This window comes from Loxodonta africana, chromosome 11, assembly GCF_030014295.1.
Source record: "Loxodonta africana isolate mLoxAfr1 chromosome 11, mLoxAfr1.hap2, whole genome shotgun sequence".
Lineage (NCBI taxonomy): Eukaryota > Metazoa > Chordata > Mammalia > Proboscidea > Elephantidae > Loxodonta > Loxodonta africana.
Window position 1 is genome coordinate 22,551,894 of NC_087352.1, and position 18,774 is coordinate 22,570,667.

The window sequence follows — 18,774 nt, forward strand, 5'->3', positions numbered from 1 at the left end:
TCCTGAAAACATGTCCCAAGTATGTAAGACGCAGTCTCGCCATTCTTGCTCCTAAGGAGCATTCTGGTTGTACTTCTTCCAAGACAGACTTGTTTGTTCTTTTGGCAGTCCATGGTATATTCAATATTCTTCGCCAATACCACAATTGAAAGGCATCAATTCTTCTTCGGTCTTCCTTATTCATTGTCCAGCTTTCTCATGCACATGATGTGATTGAAAATACCATGGTTTGGGTAAGGCGCACCTTAGTCTTCAAGGTGACATCTTTGCTCTTCAACACTTTAAAGAGGTTCTTTGCAGCAGATTTGCCCAATGCAATGTGTCTTTTGATTTCTTGACTGCTGCTTCCATGGCTGTTGATTGTGGATCCAAATAAAATGAAATCCTTGACAACTTCAATCTTTTCTCCATTTATCATGATGTTGCTTACTGGTCCAGTTGTGAGGATTTCTGTTTTCTTTATGTTGAGGTGTAATCCATACTGAAGGCTGTGGTCTTTGGCCTTCATCAGTAAGTGCTTGAATTCCTCTTCACTTTCAGCAAGCAAGTTTGTGTCATCTGCATAATGTAGGTTGTTAATGAGTCTTCCTCCAATCCTGATGCACCATTCTTCTTCATATAGTCCAGCTTCAAGGATTATTTGTTCAGCATACAGATTAAATAGGTATGGTGAAAAGATACAACCCTGAAGCACACACTTCCTGACTTTTAACCACACAGTGTCCCCTTGTTCCGCCTTAACAACTGCCTTTTGATCTCTGTACAGGCTCCTCATAAGCACAATTAAGTGTTCTGGAATTCCCATTCTTTGCAATGTTATCCATAATTTGTTATGATCCACACAGTCGAATGCCTTTGCATAGTCAATAAAACACAGACGAACATCCTTCTGGTGTTCTCTGCTTTCAGCCAGGATCCATCTGACATAGCAATGATATCCCTCATTCCATGTCCTCTTCTGAATTTGGCCTAAATTTCTGGCAGTTCCCTGTTGATATACTGCTGCAGCCGGTTTAAAATGATCTTCAGTGAAATTTTATCTGCATGTGATATTAAGGATATTGTACAATAATTTCCGCATTTGGTTGGATCACCTTCTTGGGAATAGGCATAAATATGAATCTCTTCTAGTCTGTTGACCCAGTAGCTGTCTTCCAAATTTCTTGGCATAGAAGAGTGAGCATTTCCAGTGCTGCATCCATTTGTTGAAACTTCTCGATTCATATTCTGTCAATTCCTGGAGCCTTGTTTTTTGCCAATGCCTTCAGAGCAGCTTGGACTTCTTCCTTCAGCACTTCAGTTCTTGATCATATGCTACCTCTTGAAATGGTTGAACATCGACCAATTCTTTTTGGTTTAATAAGTCTGTGTATTCCTTCCATCTTCTTTTGATGCTTCCTGCATCATTTACTGTTTTCCCCATAGAATCCTTCACTATTGCAACTCGAGGCTTGACTTTTTTCTTCAGTTCTTTCAGCTTGAGAAATGCCTAGAGTGTTCTCCCCTTTTGGTTTTCTATCTCCAGCTTCTTGCACATGTCATTATAATACTTTACTTCGTCTTCTTGAGCCGACTTTTGAAATCTGTTCAGTTCTTTTACTTCATCATTTCTTTCTTTTGCTTTAGCAGCTCGATGATCAAGAGCAAGTTTCAGAGTCTCCTCTGATATCCATTTTGGTGTTTTCTTTCATTCCTGTCTTTTTAATGACGTCTTGCTTTCTTTGTGTATGATGATGTCCTTGATGTCATTCCACAACTCGTCTGGCCTGTGGCCAGTAGTGTCCAACGTGTCAAATCTATTCTTGAGATGGCCTCTAAATTCAGATGGGATATATTCAAGGTCGTATTTTGGCTCTCGTGGGCTTGTTCTAATTTTCTTCAGTTCCAGCTTTAACTTGCATATAACAACTGATAGTCTGTTCCACAGTCGGGCCCTGGTCCTGTTCTAACTGATGATATTGAGATTTTCCATCATCTCTTTCCACAGATGTAGTTGATTTGATTCCTGTGTATTCCATCTGGTGAGGTCCATGTATATGGTCACCGTTTATGTTGGTGAAAAAACGTATTTGCAATGAAGAAGTCATTGGTCTTGCAAAATTCTATCATGCGATCTCTGGCATTGTTTCTATCACCAAGACCATAGTTTCCAACTACTGATCCTTCTACTTTGTTTCCAAATTTCGAGTTCCAATCACCAGTAATTACCAATGCACTCTGATTGCATGTTCTATCAATTTCAGACTGCAGAAGCTGGTAAAAATCTCCAATTTCTTCATGTTTGGCTTTAGTGGTTTGTGTGTAAATTTGAATTACAGTTGTATTAATTGGTCTTCCTTGTAGGCATATGGATATTATCCTGTCACTGACAGCATTGTACTTCAGGATAGATCTTGAAATGTTCTTTTTGAGGATGACTGCAATGCCATTCTTCTTCAAATTGTCATTCCTGGCGTGGTAGACCATATGATTGTCTGATTCAGAATGACCAATACCAGTCCATTTCAGCTCACTAATGCCTACGATATTGATGGTTATGTCTTCTGTTTCATTTTTGACGATTTCCAATTTTCCTAGATTCATACTTCATAAATTCCACATTCTGATTATTAATGGATGTTTGCAGCTGTTTCTTCTCATTTTGAGTCATGCCACATCAGCAAATGAAGGTCCCAAAAGCTTGACTCCATCCACATCATTAAGGTCCACTCTATTTCGAGGAGGCAGCTCTTCCCCATTGTCTTTTGAGTGTATTCCAAGCTGGGGTGCTCATCTTCTAGCTCTATATCAGACAATGTTCCACTGCTATTCATAAGGTTTTCCCCGGCTAATTCTTTTCAGAAGCACACTGGTGGGGTCCTTCTTCCTAGTCTGTCTTAGTCTAGAAGTTCAGCTGAAACCTGTCCACCATAGTGATCCTGCTGGTATCTGAATACTGGTGGCATAGCTTCCAGCATCACAGCAACACGCAAGCCCCCACAGAACGATGAACTGACAGACACGTGGGGGGTAAAAAAATATTATATACACGTATTTTTTATATTATATATAAGGGAAAAACGTCTATATATATGTCTATATATATACATATCTATATATATGTCTATACATATGTGTGTCTATGTATATAGAGACCTCCAGTAGCGATAGAGATTTTAAAGTAAACAGTATACATAGAAAAAACAGAAGTTTGTAAAAGATTTCTGTCACAAAAGGCACCAAATTCATATAGTTTCACCATGACATTCTCCCAGTCTTTTAAATACCAGGTCAAGCAATGCTACTTACACTGCTTAAGACTACTGAAGGAGGAAAGCTTCCAATTAAATTTTATGAAGAGTATATGAGAGTGAAATGGACAGCTTTGAAAGATTACATTAAATATAATACTTCAGACAAATCTCACATATTGTCTTAGTTATCTAGTGCTGCTATAACAGAAATGCCACAGTGGATGGCTTTAACAAGCAGAAATTTATTCTGGCACAGTTTAGGAGGCTAGAAGTCTGAATTCAGGGCACCAGCTCTGGGGGAAGACTTTCTCTGTCAGTTCTGGGGGAAGGTCCTTGTCATTTATCTTTCCCTGGACTAGGAATTTCTCAGCACAGAGATTCTGAGTCTAAAGGGCGTGCGCTACTCCAGTGCTTCTTTGTTGGTGTTATGAGGTCCTTCTCTCTGCTCAATTCTCTTTTATATCTCAAAAGATACTGTCTCAAGATATAACCTAATCCTGTAGATTGAGTCCTGCCTCATTAACATAAACTTCCTCCAATTCTGCGTCGTTAACATCATAGAGGTTAGGATTTACAACACATAGGATAATCACGTCAAATCACAAAATTGTAACCTGACCCTATGAATGCCAGTGAATTTCTATTAGTCAGAAAAGACTGACTTAAACTTTTCCAAGCCAGATTTGGCCTGCCCTGCATGTGCAGAAGGGCCAGCTGTGACCATTTATTGCCCTCAGCAGCTGACACAGCAACAGGTGGAAGGAATCAGAAAGAAAATCATCACCCGGACCCCACTCCAAAGTGAGAGGTCTGACAAGAACCAGGTTACCTCCAGTTTCCTGACCACCATAATTTCTGCAATGTCTTCCTTCCAGAATTTTCCCTCCCCAGTATGCCTGCGCGGCTGTCATCTTGCTACTCAAATCACATACAAGCCCTGCTTCCCCCATAGCTCGGGGAGTCGGATCTGAGGAACTTCCTGCTGGCTCCTTGCTCTGTGCATTGCAATAAAGTTACTTTCTCTTTCTCAAAGGCAGGTGTACGGGTTACTTGCAAGTCTGAGCGCACCAGACAGGGCTCACCTCCCTGGGTTCGGCAACAAAATGGGGACAACCACACAATATGGGGAATCATGGCCTAGCCAAGTTGACTTATGTTTTGGGAGGACACGATTCAATCCATAACACATATTAATGCTGATGAAAATATTAATCATGAGAAATATTGCAACAACACATTAAAATATTATATCATGACTAGGTTCAAGTTATTCAGGAATGTAATGATTATTCAATATGACGAAAGTTATTAAAACATTTATCAATTTATAAAGAGAAAGTCATGTAGTCATATTAATAGATGAAAAATGCCATTTGGCAGAAATCTACAGGACAAAATGATAAATAAATTAAGCCATCTAGTGTATGGTTCTATAATTGGATATAACATATATCACTGAATTGTTAAACTATCATACTGCTTAGGGAAAACGTTTGATTGAGTCCCACTAAAGTCAGAAAGAACATGAGTTGATGCCAATTCTTCTCTACTCTTTATGTTGTATGGGAAGAATTAGTCAAGGTAATTAAATTAAGGAGAGGGAAAGTGGACAACCTTGCTTTATTCCTAGTCCTAGGGGGAAAGCATTAAGTCTTCACCATTAGGTATTACTTTAGATGTTAGTTTTGTTTTAGATTCCCTTTATCACCTGGGATTTTCCTTCCTATTCCTAGTCTGCTGAGAATTTTTTTTTTTTTAGTGAATGGATGATGAATTTTTTCAAATTTTTTCCCCGTGTCCTTTGAGATCATCTACAGTTTTTCTTCATCTATTGATATTGTGAATGTTATCAATTTATTTTTAAATGTTGAACCAGCCTTGGATTTCCAGAATAAACTCCATTTTGATATGATGTATTATACAACATATACATTACTGGATTTGGTTTATGTTTTGAGAATATTTGCATTTATGTCCACAAAGGTTTGTAGTTTTCTTTTCTTGTAAAGTCTTTATCTTGTTTTGGTATCAAGACCTCACAGGGGCTTGGAAGAGGAAGTGAAAGTTGTAGCTGCTCTTCTGTTTTCTGGAAGAATTTGTGTAGAATTGGTACTATTTCTTTCTTTGTAAATTCACCAGGGAAGACATCTGGGCTGCAGTTTTCTTTATTGGAAAGTTTCTAACTATGAATTCTATCTCTTTAATACAGATAGGCCTATCCAGGTTACTACAGTAAAACCTGTAAAAGCTGGAACCTGTGTAAGGCGAAAACCTGTAAGAGAAGGAAAACTCAAATATTCTCCACTAATAGCGATAGAAAAGTGGCAAAACTGCACCCTGTCAAAGGTGGAAAACGTTTGAGAGCTGGACAAACAAGGCAGTCACTTGTGTTCCATCTCTCACAGGTTTCACTGTATTTCTTCGTGACTTTTGTTTTCAAGGATCTAGTCTCACTACATCTAAATTGTGCAATTTATGGGCATCGAGTTCTTCGTAAAATTATTATTCATTTAATGTCTGTGAGTCTATGGCGTGCAACATCAGTGCCCCACACAATTACTAACTTTTAAATTGTATGAAATCTTAAAACAGGCAGTGATTAACGCGGTTCCAAACCCAAAAACACGGACGCCTTCGAGGAGAGGCAGAGGGACGCTCAGGTCCCGCCCCTGCCCCTGCAACGTTCCCGCCCACCTCCTACGCGCCCCACCCCTTGCCGATTGGCCCCGCCCCGACATCGCTTCGTCCCGGCAGGCGCGCTTGCGCAGTTTCTTACAGAAGCGGAAGAGAATTGCAAAAAAAGTCACCGTGAGATGAATGAGTTTCCTTCGTTCAGCCTACATATGCGCTTCGCGGTCCGAGTCGTCTACACGCGGACCCGGCGGTCGCTCTGAACGTTAAAACCCCCGCACCCGCCCTTCTCACCCCTGGAGATCCCCGCGCGGCCCTGACACGTTCCGAGCCCTGGTCGCAACGCCGCCGGCTGGGAATTAGCGTTTGTTTCGGTTAAAAATCCCCGCCCCGCCCTTCCAGCCCTCGAGCCGTGCCGACGCCGCCTGCCGCGTCGTTTTCGTGCTTAAAACCCTTCCCTGGCCCCCGCCCGCCTGCCGGGTCAAGTCCTCGCCTGTGAAGTCTCTGGAGACATCCCGTCCCTCCCCCTTTGCTGTCGCCCCTGGAGGGCAGCGCCGGCCGCCCGTCCTCTCCTGGCCCTGGGACTCTCAGACCCCACGCCTCCTGAGACCCCGTCCTCGGGTCTTTCACAGGCCGGGTCCCACCGCTCCGCCGGCCTCCCTTATGCAGTCACCGCTTCCTCCCTGACCCCCGTGTGGGAGGCGGGGATCCAGGTCTGTCTTGTGGCACCCCGTATTCTTCCATCCCCGATCCCACCCCCTGGAAAGTGCGCTCTTCCTGGGCAGCGGGTGTCTCATTGCATCCCTGTGCAATGTGTGGGTGAAGGCTTCGGGAGAAACAGCAACTGGGAGAGAAATGGAAACACTGAGGAGAAAAGACTGAGGGAGAGCTGTAAACAGATGGCAAAATAGAGGCTCGGGACCATAAGAGTGAAAGAGAGTAAGTGAGAGAGTAGCATGGGACGAGAGAAGACAGAAACGTAGTGAAAAGTGGGATCTCTAGAGAGTTAAAGGGAGCTCAGTCTGTTTTAATTTTCTCCCTCCTCCCTCCCTGATCACTTCTCAGTTTCCTCCTCTCCTTTCCCCTGACCCCCTCGTCTCTGAACGTGGGAGTGCCCAGGGCGCAGTCCTTGGACAGCCTTTTTCTGTCATCTAATCTCGGTTCCTTAAACACCTTGACGTCTCCCAATTTCACCTCCAGCCATACGGCTCCCCTGAACTCCAGTCTCATGTGTCCAGGTAGCTCCTCAACCTTTCTGCTGGTGCCTGTCACAGGCATTTCCACCCTAAAATGTACAAAAATGACCTCCAAATTCCCCCAGACATATCCCCCTTGCAGTCCTCAATACTTCTGTTAAGGGCAACTCCAAACTTCTGGAGCTTAGGTGAACATTTCAGTATGTTTTAAATATATATATTTATTTCTAAGTGTATTAACATGATAAAAAACTAGGAGCTATTTAAAATAGACATGTCTCCAAAAGTTTTGTGGTGTGGGAGAAAAAAGTTTAAAGACAACAAACAGGTCCATCCAGCTCTGCTTCCCTCAGATGATTTTGTTCATCCCCCGGATGATCTCACCTTCTTACCTCCTCACACACCTGCTTCAGCCACAGGCCTCTCTGCTCTTCCTGGAGTGTTTAAGAATGGTGAAGCAGTGTCAAAAGTCCTCAAACTTCACAAGGGGGAGGAGAGCCATCAGCATCAGCCTAAAACTGATTCCTAGGAAGTGGAAATTAAACATACCTACGCCCTCCAAACTTTTACCAATTCTGATACCAGCCATTCCTTCACGGCACTCTCTGTTTCTTTACTACGTTCGGTAATTCATTGCTTTGGCCACACAGAACTCACAGACAATCCTTATGAGGTTTATTAGGGAAGTAACAGGTTACAACTTGGGATCCAGATCAACAGGCTACAACTCAGGACCAGGATCAGGAACCACGTAGGCAAAGCCTCCCTTCTTCAGTGCCAGACAGCTCTCTCAGCTCCTGTCTGCCATGCAGGGCTCCTCTGGTCTCCCTCAGGAGAGGTTCTGCTCAGGCTTCTCAGATCGGGCCTCCTCTCTTAGCCCTCGGACTGAGCCCTAGGCCCAGCCTCTGCCCTGCTCAGGCAAGTGTTACAAAGCTCTTTAGCTCTGCCAATGTTACTGCAAATCACGGATTGGAGCTGCCTGCCACAAGGCCAATACTGAGACAGGAGGAGGTAAGCAGCAAGAGGGCTTTATTGGACACCAGCGTACAAGAGACAGAGGGGGTTAAATTTCTCCCAAATTCTGTCTTGTCTTTGAAGGGCTAATGGGAGGGTTTTATAGGGGGGAGGTCAGAGTTACCTAATGTTTTTGAGCATGTAGCCCACAGATGGTCATATACATCACAAAACAACTACAAGAAACTCTTAATTGAACTAAAAATATGCATGTCAGACAGCTGGACTCTAATCTGTATGTTTGTAACAGGCTGAAAAAAACTTATATAAGAATCGCTCAGCTAGTGGAACTGTTCTGCCAAGTACACTCTGAGATAAGGAGCAAGAAAGAAAGTTGCAGATGAAAGGGCCAGGCAGCCTTCCTAGCTGCTGCCTTGCGGGCTGAAGGCCATTTGCAAAACAAAGGTCAATCATGCTGGTTATGTTAAGAGCAGAACAGCTGCTCAGCCATCTCTTGAACAGAACCTGCACCATTTTTCAAAGACTAGAGATGAATCACAGCTTATACAGCTATACCAAAACAAACTAGAAAATATATTCCCTCTACTTTAATATTAAAACACTAAAGAAAATGTTTTTTCCCTACTTCACCAATAAGTGCCCAGAGGCATCCCACTCCGCCAGTAAGCCTCAACCTAAAGACGGTCAGCTCTCTCTGTGGATCTGCACGCCTACTGTAGCCGCCTTCATCCATGGGCTGGGAGTCCACCCTACTGTCTTGTGTTGGTCTCCTGGAACTGCTGCCATTTCTCTATCGCGCTTGCTGCTGCTGCTTTCTGTCTCACACCTTCTCTGGTGTTGTAGCTGTCTGTCTCTTGGGTCTAGGAGGTTACTAGCAGGGTCCAAAGGATGCACTCCACTTCTGGCTCTTCTTTTTCCTGTTAGTGAGGTCCCTTCTTTCTGCCTCTGGGATGGCTCACTTTAAGTCTAACAGCATGGCAAAACTGACCAGTCCCTTCATTAGGGTTCCATGTGTTTTATTTGCACAGTTCCAGCCATTTTGTGGGAGTCACAAGACCATGCATGGCCAGGAAGGCCATAAAAGGTAACTCAGTGCAGTGCATAGAGCCAGAATCCCCACTTCAGGGCCTTCACACGGGCAGTCCTTCTTCTTGGAACTCTCTGATGCTCACATGCACCTGGCAAACAACCCTTCTTCTTCAGCTCTTTGTTCTTATATCACCCTCTCAGGGGAACATTCTCTGATGCCCCCATTTAACATTCCAGCCACATCTTTACCCCACACCTGGACAATAATGCCTGCTCTGCACATTTCCCTCTTCTCTTGCCCCTTCCATTCTCCAGATCCAGGTGACAGCATGGCCCCAGGGGAGAGCATGGCCACAGGTGGGAGGTGTGCTGGGCTTCCTCCTGGGAGTGGGGCTCAGCCTTTGGTCCACACTGGATTGCTGAGGCATCTTACAAATTTATTGCTTGTACCCCTCCCAGAGAACCAAAACCAAGCAAACTACCATGAAGTCAGTTCCGACTCATGGCAATATCTTGTGTGTCAGAGTAGAACTGTGCTCCGTAGGGTTTTCAAGGCTCTCACCTTTTGGAAGCAGATCGCCAGGCCTTTCTTCCAAGGTGCCTCTGAGTGGGTTTTAATCACCAACCTTTTGGTTAGCAGCTAAGTGCTTAACCACATGTGCCACTAGGGACTCCCCAGAAATCTCCCTTCAAATACTCTGGGTGGGGCCTAGGTTCAAGAGTGATATATGTGTCCATAGTATATCACTGTGGCATCCAGCATTGAGCCCCAAGGCTCTGGGTCCTCAGTTTCTGAGGGTGAGACCAGTCCCCATTCCAGGGGGAGACTAGGGGGCTCTGCTGTACATGGGGTGTGGTATCAGGGCTGGGATTGTGACCTGAAGGGGAGGGTCAGTCCACCCAGATCCCCCTGCTGCAGTGGAGTGTGAACTTCACCAGGAAGGGAGGGCTATAAACTCACTTGTTGGTCTCCATGTAGGAGGTTATAGTCCCTGCGTCCCTCCTGGGGCAGTGGGCAGCAGGGACTGTCTTTCCCCAAGGTGAGGTCCTCCCTGTGTATGTGGTTGTGGCACCAGAAGGCGGTGTGCTGACTGTAAGCATTTAACAGCATATTTTCCACACTCAGCATTGACTTCGCAAGACTGATCTTGCCTGAGAAAAAGAGGAAAGAAAAAGGCATCTGGAATGGCTCTTTCCTAGGTAACAGCCATATTCCTGGTTGGTGGCTCTGTCCTCTCCTTCCTGAAACGCTGTCCTGAGGATTTGCTCATCTCCTCTGACCCTGACGTGTCCTGCCTGATAGGTTCGCTGCTCTCACCCAGGGCTTTCTCTCAGTCCTCTCTCACCTCCGCACAGATTCCATCTCAGCGTGACCCAGTGACATAGGACTTGTGAAGGGGCTCCATTTGGGGAGTGTCTGGGAAGGGCTTCACACAAGGTCTGGGTGGGAGATGGGGAGTGGACCCCATGGGAGCAGTGAGAGGGGACAACAGGGAGGGTTTAGAAGCCACATCCTTGTCAGCTGTCTGTGGACCAGCACTGAAGAAACTGCACATCAAAACTGCTGCATTGATGTGCACGAACAGCTGGAAAAGTTCTGGAAAAGGAGACTGATAATGAGAAACTTCTGCTTAATTTATAATGCAGCTGATGCTAAAAAAGCAAATCAGTGTGTTTCTCACCCCAAAATATTAATGATTTGGAATAGACATCAGTGATCGAGGGTGTTTTATTCCATAACTGGTTTTAAAATACAGAATCGACGTAAATGTCTAGCACATGTTAATGAGCTAATAGTAGTAAGAACAGTAACTCATTATGAGTGGCATGTGTGTGTGCAAATATGTACATAAAAAAAAACCTGCTGTTGAGTCGATTTTGAGTCATAGACAGAGTAGAACTGCCTCATAGGGCTTCCAAGGAGCGCCTGGTGGATTCGAACTGCCAGTGTTTTGGTTAGCAGCCATAGCTCTTAACCACTACACCACCAAGTTTTCCATATGTGTATATAGATACATAATGACCTTTTATCCAATTCCATGTTCTTGGCCCTGAACTTGTTTCAGGTTTTCTCAGGAAACATTTTGTCAAATCCTTTTGGTGCTATATCTCTTGCTTAATGGTTTGATTCTTTAGGTTCAATTCTGAAACCCAGCCACCTGGGTTCAGGTGCTGGCACTGTTACTTATTAGCTGTTTGACCTGAGGCAAGTTTTTTTAGAGTCTAGTCTAGACTGTAACATGGGAACATATCTCTCTCTCTTACACAAGTTAATACATGTAAAGCATTTTGATTAATGCTTAGTACAGGGAAGGTATTCAAAATTTTATCCATTGCTATTATGACTGTTGGAAACGCTGGTGGTGTTTAAGTGCTACAGCTGATAACCAAAGGGTCAGCAGTTCGAATCCACCAGGTGCTTCTTGGAAACTCCATGGGGGAGTTCTACTCTGTCCTGTAGGCTTGCTATGAGTTGGAATCGACTCAGCAGCAATGGGTGGGCCATTATGACTGGTATTACAACTTTTAGATTCTGACCTTTCTTTAAAGCCACAGCAGATGTTGTCATCCCTGAACACACCACTCCTACTCTGGTTCATCTAAACTGAAACACCAAACCCGTTGCTGTCAGTTGATTGCAACTCATAGTGACCCCATGTGTTACAGACTAGTACTGCATTCCATAGAATTTTCAAGGCTGTGGCCTTTTGGAAACAGATGCCAAGGCGTTCTTCCCAGGCACTTCTGAGTGGGTTCGAACTGCCAACCTTTTGGCTAGTAGTCAAGTGCTTAACCGTTTCTGTCACCCAGAGACCTGGCTCATCTAGAAATTGAATATTTCTTTGTGTGTAGAACGTAATATCTGGTACTTCTATATAAATGACCCTTTGTTGAATATTTCTCATTTGTATATTTTATTGTTTGCAAAAATGTGAAATGCATAGCAATTTAGTATATTTTATATCGTCTGATGGAAAAGTATAATAAAACAAAATTCAGGATATAAAACTAGCTCAAAATTATCTGTTGTGGCTCTGTCAGAACACTAACTTCTATCTAATCAATACTTAATACCTTTCCCCGTCTCATTTTGTGTGAAAATAAGAACTCCCCCATGGCCCCTCAGTGAAATGTGTTTTTTATTTCAGGGACTATTGACATTCAGGGATGTGGCCATAGAATTCTCTCAGGAGGAGTGGAAATGCCTGGACCCTGCTCAAAGGACTTTGTACAGGGACATGATGTTGGAGAACTTCAGGAACCTGGTCTCCCTGGGTGAGGGTAACTTCCTTCCAGAAGTCAGGATCTGCCCTTGTGTATCTTTGCATTTTCCCTTGTGAGTGAGTTTCTTGAGAGCCCGTCTTGCCTGGTGTAATTCCAAATCCCTATTCTCAAGGCAGAAGGTGCAGTTGATTCACAAATGAAAGGCTTCGAAATGGAGCATCTGGACTTTAACCTTCCACTTTGTCTTAGGTTGGGTTCTCTAGAGATGCAAAGCCAGTCAGCGTATCAGTATGTATATAAAAAGAGATTTATATTTAAAAAATGGTTCACATGGTTGTAGAGGCTAAAAAGTCCCAAGTCCGTGGGTCAGGCTGGAGTCCTCTCCTAATTCACATAGGCTCAGGTGCTAGTGAATCCAAAATCGGAAGGTAAGATAGCAGGCCTCTGGCTCACAGGCTGTGGAGACCTGCGAATCCCAAGATCAGCAGGTAAGAGCACAGGTAAGCTGCTAGCTCAAGTCCCAAGAGCCAGAGATCAGATGAACAGGAGCCAACTGCAGGAACCAGAATAAGCAAAAGCCAGCAAGCCTTACCAGAGAGTCCACCTATATAGGATGCAGGCCATACCCCCAGGGAGATACTCTTTCAACTGATTGGCTGCTCACAACAGATTTCATCATGGAGATGATCCCATTATATCAGATCTCATTATGGAGGTGATTACATCATTAACAACTGCCATACTACATTATAACTGCTAAACCACTGAAGATTGCGGCCCAGCCAAGTTGACACATAACTTTAACCTTTCTTCAGGTGATCTGCCTACTTCACACGAGATCAGTGGTGTAACTCAGTGTACAGGCAGTCCCTGGGTTACAAATGAGATCTGTTCCTAAGTCCATCTTTAATGTGAGTATGTAAGTAAGTTGGAAAGGGTACACCCATTGCTGTCTAGTCGATTTTGACTACATAGAGTTCTTATTTAGGATCGGTTGGTCGAATGTTTCTTTTAGTATATATTTTACATTTCTACGCATATAAAACACTTAAGAAACACTTCTTCCTGCTCATGAACCACTGAAGCCATGCAGTGTTTTCATGAGCGTCACAAAGTAGTGTGTGCATTTGTTATTATGAACCATTGTACGTAATTCAAATTTTTAATACGATGGGCTTTAAGTTCTTAAGTATGAGTTGTCCATAAGTTGGATGTTTGTAACCCAGGGACTGCTGTAAAATGAATTGTCTAAATTCATGAGGGATCAGAATCAGGATCAGGTGCACTTAATTTCATGCAAATGTCGCATGTGATCAGGCAGAGGTGCTCACAATTGATGTTGACATAAAGGCAAAGGTCTGGATACATTTTTGTTATCCTCTTTTTAAAAACTGTAGTCTTCTTAATTAAAAATAAAATTTGGTAACAAACAAAAACAATCAGGATCAGCACAGAGCTTGTTCCTTTGCTGCAGAATTCAGGTATATTTCTACCTCTCCATGTCTACTTCTCCATTTCTCCTGACACTAGCTGCTTCCTGCCCATGGCACTTCCGTTGCAGCAGGCACACAGAACTCAGCCACACAGAACTCAGAGATCATGCAGTTATATGGTTTACTAGGGAAGTAACAGGCCACACCTTGGGATCAGGCAAACTTGGAATTAACAGGAACAACTCGGGATCAGCATCAGAAAGCACACAGGCCTCCAGTGATCAGCAGGCACGGCATGTTTGCTGGGCAGCTGCCTTCTCTACCAGTAGGTGCCCCGACTTGGCCTCTCTGCCTGCAGCTGCCTTCTCTGCCATATGGGCCTCTCTGCTCTCAGGCTCTGCATTGTTGGGGTCCCTGCCATCTGCTTGTCTTCCATCAGCCTCATCTGCTACTAACTGCCCAGCTCATAGCCAGCGAAGCAACCTGCTCAGCTCTCTCAACTGCCTCTCTGCTATTGGGTGCTCTGCTGTCAGGCTACTGGCCATTGGCCTCTCTGCTGCTAACTCGCCCAGCTCATAGCCAGTGTAGCAGATTCAGGACCAGTAGGCTCCGACACGGCTTGCTTCTGTGCCATCCCAGCACTTAGCCAGCATCTCTCAAACAGCAATCCTCTCTCAAGTGGCCGTGTTTCAGCCATTTATATATCCTGATCCTCATCACCTACAGTTCCAGAGTTCAACAATCCTCAATCACCCATAAGATGTCAATCAACTTAGGTTTTGTTAATTACCAGCAAAAGTATCAAATCATCCTGTTGCTTACAGCTTATCCTGGAAATGTCAGTCAACCTAGAGAATCAGGAGGACAAAAGTAAGAAACCCTCTGGGCTACAAAACAACCTGGGAGCCTCCTCCCCAACTTGCCTCTCCAAAGAACTAGATTAAAGGTAAACAATTCCTCAGGGCTTAGGAGAAAAAAAATCTCTCAAGCTGTTTTTCCAAAGAACCAAGGCAAAAGGCCACGTAAAGGAGTTCCTTGCACCCCAAGTGGTGATTTCAGAACTTGAGTATTCACAAAACATGGCAAATGTAAAATACCTGGTTGCCTCGTTTTACTCCTGTGCTTTCGATGCAGTAGTTCTTGAAAGAGAGTTAGATGTCTGCATATTTTAAAAAGCCCTTAAGCATTCAAAAGGAGGCAGACAGTGTAGAAATTTGTGAACAATTTTTCTAGATCCATCAGTAATGTCCTTTCTTTTCAGCCAAACAAAGGGCTGGTCTTGTATTTTGGAAAAGCCACAGCACATCATGTACCTTTGTTCATGTAAACAGGAATCTCTCTTTCTGAGTGGAATATTATTTTCATTTTGGAGCAAGGGAAGGAGACTTAGGCTGTGGAAACTGAAGTGAAAATAGCAAAACCAAACCAAACCAGGTGGGTGGGAATGTATGAACGGTGTGAGCACAGGTAAGAGCTCAGATGGGCGGATAGAAGGCTGCACCATTAAATATTATTTGGCAAACTCCCCAAATGTGAAATGTCTGTGGAAAGATAAAATTTATTTCTGTGAGCCCTCAAAGAAAGTGTTTCATTCCCTGCACTCAGCACTCTGTTTTTCACACATGGAAAAGTTTATCTTCCCATGGTGTTCCAGCTTATGCAGAGACAAATGCAAAGTCCTTGTCAGGACCTACAACACTGTGTTATCTGTCTCCTGTGACTTCTTTGATACCTTGACTATGAGTGGCATAAGGAAGCCTCTTTATATGGGGTCCTTCCATGGTTTCTCATTCAATACTCAGTTGTCAGTCCACACAGATCAGAGCCAAGGTCTCCCTAGTCCCGACCCAAGGCCTTCTCCAGTTTCCTTTCCTTTTTTTATGTACCTGAAGACCTTCTCATGGAATGGGAAAACATTGCCTATTCTTCCATTGCATCTGGGCCCCTAGGAAACTGCATGGGGCCATCTTGAGCCCTCTCTGCCTGATCCCAAACCTCAGGCATTTCTTCAGTTTGGCTTTTGCAACACATCGGTATGATGAATGATGGGGGGTGGGGGAGGCTTTTGAGATATTTTTATTCGGCATTACTGTAAAGACAGTGGACAGAGAGATCCTCTGTTCGATTGCCCAGTCCTTCATGAGGACCTTATCTCAGTCTTTGGGGCACTTAGCCTAGGTTTTATGGGCAAAACCAATGGTCCTTTCTCATGATCTCCACAGAATCTGATCCCTTTACTCTCATAGCTTGTGTTTTTCAGCTCTCCATTTTTCTCCCTCCTCCAGCTCTCTACCTAGTCTGGAAAAGTAGGAAAACCTTGGCTCTTCCTGATTTTATTTTTTCCTAAGTTTGTGTGATTTTGACTCGGAAAAATTGCTTTTGAAATATACTTTCCTAGAGTCTGAAGTTTCACTCACTTTTTGTCCTGTGATAGCCCACCCTTCAGTAATGAACAACCTCTGATGGACTCTCCTATTTTGGTTGTGTACCAGGTAACAAAATTCTTAAGGAGAACACTTTGATTGATAGATTACAGTATCATCCTGCTACATACAGAAGTGCCCCTTGAAGCCACTGAGTGGTCAGCGTGTCCCAGCTGCAGCAGAACCAGGAGACCAGTGCCTGACAACGCTGAAGCTGACCCGTGGAGTGCAAGAGCTGAGTGTCTGTGTGCAGGAGGCTTCCTGGTGGACTGGGGTGCCTCCAGGCACTTATCGGTAGAGCTACAGAGCTTTGGAACACTTGCCCCAGCAGGGCAGATGCTGGTATGAGGCCCAAGGAGCAAAGAAGCCAAGAAACCAGGAAGCAGAAGCTGAAGAGACAAGAAACAGCCTCAGTCTCAAAAGGCATGGCCAGACCCTCTGGGGTTTCAAAGGGTGGAACCATGGCCTCTGGTATTTCTAACAGTGTAGTTGCTGCTTAGATGTACAAGGAGAATGGTGTGCCTAACCCGAGGGAGCAGAGTTGCTATCCCAGTGGCTGAGGGGCCTCCACTCAGAATCTGGAGAGTATGGCCACTACCTAGAATCTGGAGGGCAGGGCCATTGTGTAAATTGTCTCAGAGAACAGAGGATTATTTTCAAAGCCTTGAGGGCTAATGTAATGTGTTCTGCTGACTTGCTTGGTGCCTGTTATCCTTTCTTTTCCTTCAGTTTCTCCCATTTGTAATGGAAATATCTAACTTGTGCCTGTTCTGCCATTGTACTTATAGAAACAGATAACTTGTATTCTAGATTTCACAGTGAAGAGGAATTTTTGGATTTTGGACTTGGAGTTAAGACTTTTACTGTGATGTGATGAGGTGAATATGTTTTGCATATTGCAAGGATGTGATTTTTGGGGGGCCAAAGGGTGAAATGTCCTGGATTGAATTGTCTCCCCCCTCCCCGAAATACCTATCAACTTGGTTAGGCCATGATTCCCAGTATTCTGTGGTTGTCCTCCATTTTGTGATTGTAATTTTATGTTAAAGAGGGTTAGGGTGGGATTGTAACACCCTTACCAGATTACAGCTCTGATCCAATGTAAGGGAGTTTCCCTGGGGCGTGGCCTGTATCACCTTTTATCTCTCAAGAGATAAAAGGAAATGGAAGCTAGCAGAAAGGGGGGAACTCATACCACCAAGAAAGCAGCACCAGAGTACAGCACGCCATTTGGACCTGGGGTCCCTGCGCCTGAGAAGCTCCTCCACCAGGAGAAGACTGATGACAAGGAATCTTCCTTCAGAGCCAACAGAGAGAGAAAGTCGTCCCCTGGAATTGACACCCTGAATTTCGACTTGTAACCTAATAGACTGTGAGAGAATAAATTTCTCTTCGTTAAAGCCATCCACTTGTGGTATTTCTGTTATAGCAGCATTAGATAACTAAGACACTTGCTAATAATGTAAACAAGGTGCATGGCACCCTTGTGGGGGGTGGGACCATGCAAATAAGGTGTGTGGAACCCTAATGAGGGGATTGGTCAGTTTTGCCATCCCGCTAGGCTTAAAATGAGCCATCCCAAAGGCAGAAAGGGGGACCTCATGACCACCAAGAAGAAGAGATGGGAGTGGAGTGTGTCTTTTGGACGTGGGATCCCTGTGCTTAGAACCTCCTAGGCCGAGGAGACAGAGAGAGTTGTAACACTGGAAACAGTAAGAGACGGTGAGAAGCAGTGGAAGATAAATGGCAGCAGCAGAGGCAGCAGAAGTAGGAGGCTGGCAGGAGACTGCATGTTGGGCTTCCTGGTCCATAGAGCAAGAAAGCTGAGTGACTTCGGACAGGAGGCTTGCTGGTGGAGTGGGATGCCTCTGGGCACTTGGTGGAGCTAGGCTCACCAACTCACAGAACAAGAGAGCTAAGCACTTCCTGGCGGGGGGCTTGCTGGCAGAGTAGGGTGCCTCTGGGCAGTTATTGGTGGAGCTAAAGAGCTTTGTAACACTTTCCCTGGCAGGACAGAGGCAGAGGACCAGAGAAAGGCATGCCTGTGGGCTCAGCTGAGAAGGAGCTGTCCTGACTGAAGAACTGTATCCTGAGTTGTTTCCGATCCTGAATTGGAACCTGTTACTTCTCTAATAAGCCCCATAATCGTGAGTATTGTCTGTGAGTTCTGTGTGGCCACTGCAATGAATCATCGAACCCAGCAGAGAATAGAGAGTGCCATGGAAGGGATGGTTGGTGTCAGAATTGGTAAAAAGGTGTGAGGGTGAAGGTTTGTCTGACCTCCGCCTCATAGGAATCAGCCTTAGGTTGTTAATCTTGATTCTCCATCCCCCTCGTGAAGTTAGAGCAGGTCAGACGCCTCTGCCATACCATTTTTACAGATACCCTCGTCCAAAATCAATTGACCATAAATATATGGGTCTTTTCTAGACTCTCAGTTCTATTAGAGGTCTATATGTCAATCCTCGTGCCAGTACCACTTTATTACTGCAGCTTTGTTGTGAGTTTTACACATACCATATTTAAGTTTATATGTACCTATTTTAAAAATATTCTATCTGAATTCTCATACACCAGAATTTGTATCATGAATGGCTGATAGAATATTTTTGTTGGGCAGTCCTGAATT

General features: G+C 44.3%; 1 pseudogene; it reads left to right on the forward strand.

Moving 5' to 3' along the window:
• Positions 1 to 18,774, forward strand: part of LOC104845569 (zinc finger protein 160-like) — a 28,329-nt pseudogene that overhangs the window by 2,180 nt on the left and 7,375 nt on the right.